The 8,414-nt window shown below is 39.7% G+C and overlaps 1 long non-coding RNA gene across 1 annotated transcript; it reads right to left on the reverse strand.

Annotated features, from left to right (window-relative positions):
- Positions 1–4,530: 4,530 nt before the first annotated feature.
- Positions 4,531–8,106, reverse strand: LOC148202005 (uncharacterized). Its single transcript, XR_015785329.1, has 2 exons — positions 6,951–8,106; positions 4,531–4,819 (listed from the first exon to the last, which is right to left on the reverse strand). It is a non-coding gene; the product is annotated as an uncharacterized LOC148202005 (long non-coding RNA).
- Between the last annotated feature and the right edge of the window lie 308 nt (positions 8,107–8,414).

Below are 8,414 nucleotides of genomic sequence, written 5' to 3' on the forward strand. Positions count from 1 at the left end.
CCCACCGACTTCCAAATGATGTGATTCTTTTTTTATTAGAAACTAGACTCAAAAATCTTTCCAATGACTACTAATTTGTAATTTTTGGACATCTGAGTTGGTACAGTTTATTCTTTCAAGTTAGCGTTTCATATATTTTTGCCAACTCTCACCTTTGCTTGTTCTTTTGCTCATAACTTTCTCCACCGAACGCCAAATGAGTTGATTCTTGTTTTGTTGGAATCTATACTCAAAGACCTTTCAAATTATGCCTTAGAAATCAAGTTTACACCTTTTTTGACACTGTAATCGATTACAAGGACACTGTAAACGATTACCCGGGACAAAACTGGATTTTGTACAGAAAGTCCAGCACAGGTACTCAGTCAGGTGAACTGGGGTCACCATTGGCCAAAAAGGTGAGTTTCAAGCACTTTTGCACTTTTCTTAGGCTGGTCCTGGTGTTTCAGTGGTGGGAAGTGATCTTTTGGCACCCCATGATGGAGGAAAAAAACAATGTTTATGAGATGAGCAACTTGGGTGAGATAACATGCTGTCAACTTTGACCTTTGCTGGCTATTTTACTGATAACTTTTCCCACCGACCTCCAAATGATGTGATTCTTTTTTTATTAGAAACTAGACTCAAAAATCTTTCCAATGACTACTAATTTGTATTTTTTGGACATCTGAGTTGGTACAGTTTATTCTTTCAAGTTAGCGTTTCATATATTTTTGCCAACTCTCACCTTTGCTTGTTCTTTTGCTCATAACTTTCTTCACCGAACTCCAAATGAGTTGATTCTTGTTTTGTTGGAATCTATACTCAAAGACCTTTCAAATTATGCCTTAGAAATAAAGTTTACACCTTTTTTGACACTGTAATCGATTACAAGGACACTGTAAACGATTACCCGAGACAAAACTGGATTTTGTACAGAAAGTCCAGCACAGGTACTCAGTCAGGTGAACTGGGTCACCATTGGCCAAAAAGGTGAGTTTCAAGCACTTTTGCACTTTTCTTAGGCTGGTCCTGGTGTTTCAGTGGTGGGAAGTGATCTTTTGGCACCCCATGATGGAGGAAAAAAACAATGTTTATGAGATGAGCAACTTGGGTGAGATAACATGCTGTCAACTTTGACCTTTGCTGGCTATTTTACTGATAACTTTTCCCACCGACCTCCAAATGATGTGATTCTTTTTTTATTAGAAACTAGACTCAAAAATCTTTCCAATGACTACTAATTTGTATTTTTTGGACATCTGAGTTGGTACAGTTTATTCTTTCAAGTTAGCGTTCCATATATTTTTGACAACTCTGACCTTTGCTTGTTCTTTTGCTCATAACTTTCTCCACCGAACTCCAAATGAGTTGATTCTTGTTTTGTTGGAATCTATACTCAAAGACCTTTCAAATTATGCCTTAGAAATCAAGGTTACACCTTTTTTGACACTGTAATCGATTACAAGGACACTGTAAACGATTACCCGAGACAAAACTGGATTTTGTACAGAAAGTCCAACACAGGTACTCAGTCAGGTGAACTGGGGTCACCATTGGCCAAAAAGGTGAGTTTTAAGCACTTTTGCACTTTTCTTATGCTGGTCCTGGTGTTTCAGTGGTGGAAAGTGATGTTTTGGCACCCCATGATGAAGGAAAAAAACAATGTTTATGAGATGAGCAACTTGGGTGAGATAACATGCTGTCAACTTTGACCTTTGCTGGCTATTTTACTGATAACTTTTCCCACCGACTTCCAAATGATGTGATTCTTTTTTTATTAGAAACTAGACTCAAAAATCTTTCCAATGACTACTAATTTGTAATTTTTGGACATCTGAGTTGGTACAGTTTATTCTTTCAAGTTAGCGTTTCATATATTTTTGCCAACTCTCACCTTTGCTTGTTCTTTTGCTCATAACTTTCTCCACCGAACTCCAAATGAGTTGATTCTTGTTTTGTTGGAATCTATACTCAAAGACCTTTCAAATTATGCCGTAGAAATAAAGTTTACACCTTTTTTGACACTGTAATCGATTACAAGGACACTGTAAACGATTACCCGAGACAAAACTGGATTTTGTACAGAAAGTCCAGCACAGGTACTCAGTCAGGTGAACTGGGGTCACCATTGGCCAAAAAGGTGAGTTTCAAGCACTTTTGCACTTTTCTTAGGCTGGTCCTGGTGTTTCAGTGGTGGGAAGTGATCTTTTGGCACCCCATGATGGAGGAAAAAAACAATGTTTATGAGATGAGCAACTTGGGTGAGATAACATGCTGTCAACTTTGACCTTTGCTGGCTATTTTACTGATAACTTTTCCCACCGACCTCCAAATGATGTGATTCTTTTTTTATTAGAAACTAGACTCAAAAATCTTTCCAATGACTACTAATTTGTATTTTTTGGACATCTGAGTTGGTACAGTTTATTCTTTCAAGTTAGCGTTCCATATATTTTTGACAACTCTGACCTTTGCTTGTTCTTTTGCTCATAACTTTCTCCACCGAACTCCAAATGAGTTGATTCTTGTTTTGTTGGAATCTATACTCAAAGACCTTTCAAATTATGCCTCGGAAATCAAGTTTACACCTTTTTTGACACTGTAATCGATTACAAGGACACTGTAAACGATTACCCGTGACAAAACTGGATTTTGTACAGAAAGTCCAACACAGGTACTCAGTCAGGTGAACTGGGGTCACCATTGGCCAAAAAGGTGAGTTTTAAGGACTTTTGCACTTTTCTTATGCTGGTCCTGGTGTTTCAGTGGTGGAAAGTGATGTTTTGGCACCCCATGATGAAGGGAAAAAACAATGTTTATGAGTTGAGCAACTTGGGTGAGATAACATGCTGTCAACTTTGACCTTTGCTGGCTATTTTACTGATAACTTTTCCCACCGACTTCCAAATGATGTGATTTTTTTTTATTAGAAACTAGACTCAAAAATCTTTCCAATGACTACTAATTTGTAATTTTTGGACATCTGAGTTGGTACAGTTTATTCTTTCAAGTTAGCGTTTCATATATTTTTGCCAACTCTCACCTTTGCTTGTTCTTTTGCTCATAACTTTCTCCACCGAACGCCAAATGAGTTGATTCTTGTTTTGTTGGAATCTATACTCAAAGACCTTTCAAATTATGCCTTAGAAATCAAGTTTACACCTTTTTTGACACTGTAATCGATTACAAGGACACTGTAAACGATTACCCGAGACAAAACTGGATTTTGTACAGAAAGTCCAACACAGGTACTCAGTCAGGTGAACTGGGGTCACCATTGGCCAAAAAGGTGAGTTTTAAGCACTTTTGCACTTTTCTTAGGCTGGTCCTGGTGTTTCAGTGGTGGGAAGTGATCTTTTGGCACCCCATGATGGAGGAAAAAAACAATGTTTATGAGATGAGAAACTTGGGTGAGATAACATGCTGTCAACTTTGACCTTTGCTGGCTATTTTACTGATAACTTTTCCCACCGACCTCCAAATGATGTGATTCTTTTTTTATTAGAAACTAGACTCAAAAATCTTTCCAATGACTACTAATTTGTATTTTTTGGACATCTGAGTTGGTACAGTTTATTCTTTCAAGTTAGCGTTCCATATATTTTTGACAACTCTGACCTTTGCTTGTTCTTTTGCTCATAACTTTCTCCACCGAACTCCAAATGAGTTGACTCTTGTTTTGTTGGAATCTATACTCAAAGACCTTTCAAATTATGCCTTAGAAATCATGTTTACACCTTTTTTGACACTGTAATCGATTACAAGGACACTGTAAACGATTACCCGTGACAAAACTGGATTTTGTACAGAAAGTCCAACACAGGTACTCAGTCAGGTGAACTGGGGTCACCATTGGCCAAAAAGGTGAGTTTTAAGCACTTTTGCACTTTTCTTATGCTGGTCCTGGTGTTTCAGTGGTGGAAAGTGATGTTTTGGCACCCAACACAGGTACTCAGTCAGGTGAACTGGGGTCACCATTGGCCAAAAAGGTGAGTTTCAAGCACTTTTGCACTTTTCTTAGGCTGGTCCTGGTGTTTCAGTGGTGGGAAGTGATCTTTTGGCACCCCATGATGGAGGAAAAAAACAATGTTTATGAGATGAGCAACTTGGGTGAGATAACATGCTGTCAACTTTGACCTTTGCTGGCTATTTTACTGATAACTTTTCCCACCGACCTCCAAATGATGTGATTCTTTTTTTATTAGAAACTAGACTCAAAAATCTTTCCAATGACTACTAATTTGTATTTTTTGGACATCTGAGTTGGTACAGTTTATTCTTTCAAGTTCTGCGACCTTCTTCACCTCAGAAAACAACAATAGTTACTCAACATAGGGCACCCACTTCACACCAACCAAACAACGAAGGCCACCCCCACCTCAGTTCACCTCTTTAACCTCTGCTACTAGCTACCTATAAAAAAAACCCTAATTAGTTTATTTCCCAAATTTAAAAATGTAACCCCATTTCAAATTCCCAATTGAGCCTGCTCTGCCACGTCAACTCACTTATGCCACCTCATTGCCACGATTGAACAAATCACATACAGAGTCAGAAAAACGTTATCAATTATAACGGCGTTTGTAACATCCCAATTATATAATAACCAATATTATATAATAAAGACGTCAGCATTCAAATATAGAGAACAGTCAGAATATGACGTGTAATTTAATTGTTAAATTACAATCATCCAAATAAAATGAGCGAAAATTTAAACTTGAACAGTTGAAAGGATTGAGCACTGCAAGTGTTCAATCCGGAAATTTTTAGGAAGACTACTCTGCAACATCAGCAACCTCTAGCTCTTGATCCAAAGGACTCTCCTCGACAGCATCTGCTCCCATCCAAGTGGATGATCATCGCCAAAGAAACATACCCAAACAGCACATAACACAAACAATGCAAGGGTGAGCTAGATATAAAAAGCATGTTATACATACAGCACAGTTAATTCATGCAATCATTCATAGATTCATATAAAAGAACAATTAAAGCATACTCATTGATCCATATCTCACATACTTCCGGGACATGTAAACATTCATCCAAACATGGTAAACTGACATCACAAGACTTGTTACTTTATACCCCGACTTGTTCCTTTATAGACCGACTCGTCCGGACTAGAATGATTACCGAGCTATGGCGAGTCTTGCACTCGTGGTGGCTTTATGAAATTTGGGCACTCCCGCCCTGGCACTACCGCCTTATGAAACTTGGGCACTCCCGCCCTGGCACTACCGCCTGGTGAAACTTTGGGCACTCCCGCCCGGTGGAACTCTGGGCACTCCCGCCCGGTGGAACTCTGGGCACTCCCGCCCGGCCACAATCACGAGGTTAATCCGTTATTACTCACCTTGGATCATATGGAAGCATCCAAGACTAGGACCTCCTGCTACTCCTCACCACATGTTCAATCCTCTCTACATGAGAAGAAAGATCATTGGAGATTCAGGATGACCCCCAAAACTGAGCTATCATGTAATCATTCTATACAACCCCCAAAACACCACCATGTATCCTCTCCTTGAGGATCATGGAATTACGTCCATGAATCATACTGTTACTTTGAACCTTAACCCAAGTCATGAATAACCAGATACCACCATATTTTCACAACAAATCCAACATATCTCATACATTCACATATTTTCAAATAAATCACGTCACAGACAATATTCCAACCATTGGTATACATAATCCAACTCAAGACCAAAGGAACTTAGAACCCATTACCATTTGCAGACCATTAGATGGACGAACACTATTCACCAAGCGTTATAAGCCGAACGCCACTATGCCAATTGGACGGACGCTAACAAAAACTGACCGAACGCTAAAACCGAACGCCTGGACACAATTAGGCCGAACGCTAAACCGAACGTCATATTGGATTCAACACTATTTGGCCGAACGCCAAAATCGAACGCCTGAACACAATTAGACCGAACGTCAAAACCGAACGTCTCACTGGATTCAACACTATTTGGCCGAACGCTATGAGATCAACAGGCCGAACGCTAAGAATTTCTAATCCCATAATAATAATACCGAACGCTCAAGATTCAAACTTAATACTATCAAATAAAGGCCGAACGCTTATTTATTCATAAAAACCGAACGTTCAAGATTCAAATCCAAGAATACCAACCTGAGGCCGAACGTTAACAATCATATCCATGAACGAACGCTTATGATTTGAAACTTAGAGTCTAAATTGAACTCGAACGCTCCCAACAAAACCGAGACCGGACGTTCACCATCAGAACAAAACAAAGGCCGAACGTTAATCAAGCCAAGACCGAACGCTCATAATATCTCATTAAAACCGAACGTTCATTTACTAATACAGAAATGAGACCGAACGCTACAGTCACGAACTAACCATAACGGACGTTCAAGATTCAAGCCTGATAATACTAAATTATATCGAACGCTATAGTTACCAAATTAACAACGAACGTTCACGATTTACACTTATACATACCCATTTAACAACGAACACTCAGGCCCCATTTATACTCAGACGAACGCTCAAAATCCATTACACACATAGACGAACGCTCTAAATCCATTATACATTTAGACGAACGCTCAAAGGAGGATTTGGACGAACGCTCATTCATTATTAAGGGCGTACGCTACACGAACGCTACACTCAGAATTTACGAACGCGAACGCTCATCAAACTTAATACCAAACGCTCAACATATTTTGGCCGACGAGTCATTTTGGACGAACGCTAACGTTCGCTAACCACAAAACCGAACGCTCTTATCGAATGGGACGAACGTCCCATTTTCACTCACCAAATTGAACGTACGCGCGTTTCTGCAGAATTCTGCAGAATTCGCACCAGGTTTTCCAGAACCCAGAAAACCCCAAATTTTTCATCCCCAACTTCCCAGATTTGCATTAAACATAGTATATATCAACAATCAAACAAAAGATTTAGCTCCCCTTACCTCTTGAAGACTTTCTTTGTAAAATTTGTGATCCATCTTCCTCCAAACGTGCAGATCAAGATCTCTTTGCATCCTCCACAATTCTTCGCTTCCTCTCCCAGATCTTACTGCAAAAGACTCCATTCTCACCAGATGCCCATCCCAGCTCCTCCTCTCAGCCCTTCCAAAGTTGGTACAGCTTCCCATGGTGTTCTTTGGACGGCTGGAAATGGAGGAAGGAAGGGTTCCTCCCTCTGTTGCTCTCTCCCTCTCGCCCTCTCACATGCCAATAATGAGAGCCTCCCTTTTTTTTTTCTCTTTTGCAAAGCCTCCCCCGTAAAATGCCACCCCCTCTCCTTTTCTCCTTCCCTCATTATTGCATTCCAATAATGCCAAAGGTGGGTGACCACCGTGTCCCCACCACCAAGAAAATGAAGTCCTTACATTCTCCCCAACAACAAAAATTTTCGTCCTCGAAAATTGAACTTACCGGAACAAGTCGAGATAATTTTCTCTTTGTTCAATCCATCTGTTAACATAACCTTACCTCTAGCTTGCCACTATAATTCAAAACCACAGTTTAAATAGTCTCCTTCGCCCATTGACCACTCTTCCCATTCCAAAGCCATTACTACTTTCTCACTTTAAAGTTGATCCTGTAGCATGCAACCGAAGGCTCCTTTATCTTCCTTGCCTGATACATGTTTCCTTCACACCTAAACTCACTTCTGACTCTTGAAGATTACTAAACACTCCTACCTCATGCTCATATGACAACACCAATACTGTTTCAAGGAACTCGTCCTTCATAAACCACTAATCCACAATTTTGAAGGCTCTTCATGCCTACCTATAACTGACAATAACATGCTCACCATCATCTGCTGCGCTACCCTGATCGTTATACTTCCTTACTCACCAATTTACTTAAAAAAAATGACACTTCCTTCATAATAACTGTAACCAGCAAAAGATCACCCTCGAAGAACCTTTCTCAGAACTTTTAGGACCTTACAAAACTCTGAAAACTCTTCCCTTGCATAATAGCCTTGTCGTTCCATTTCCTCAACACTGTTTTCTACTCCACAAAACGACCATGCCCGAAATCACTCCTGATTGTTAAGACTTATACTAGACTATGCCAACATGTCCTCTATTTCTCTTCTGCGATTCTTCAACCTTGTAGTTCTCCCTATGATTATACTGAGCCCAAATTTTATTGCTCTAACTCAATCTCCATCTTCCTCTTGCACTACACGACTTAAACAGAAACCACCCAAAAATTTCGGACGTAGGTGTTGCCTAAGACCCCACTCCAAAGTGAATTCCACTTCTTCAAGTTATAAAATCCCATACTTGTTGCAGAAAACCAATCAAAACCCTTCCCTTGAATCACACCTCAAACTTAGGAAAGAACAACATCATCTCTTCTTCATTTACAATTTGCAGACATCTTGAATTCTCATAACACTTGCTTCGATCTTT

Source organism: Vigna umbellata, chromosome 3, assembly GCF_029865625.1.
Source record: "Vigna umbellata cultivar VRB3 chromosome 3, Vumbellata_1.0, whole genome shotgun sequence".
Taxonomy (NCBI): Eukaryota; Viridiplantae; Streptophyta; class Magnoliopsida; order Fabales; family Fabaceae; genus Vigna; species Vigna umbellata.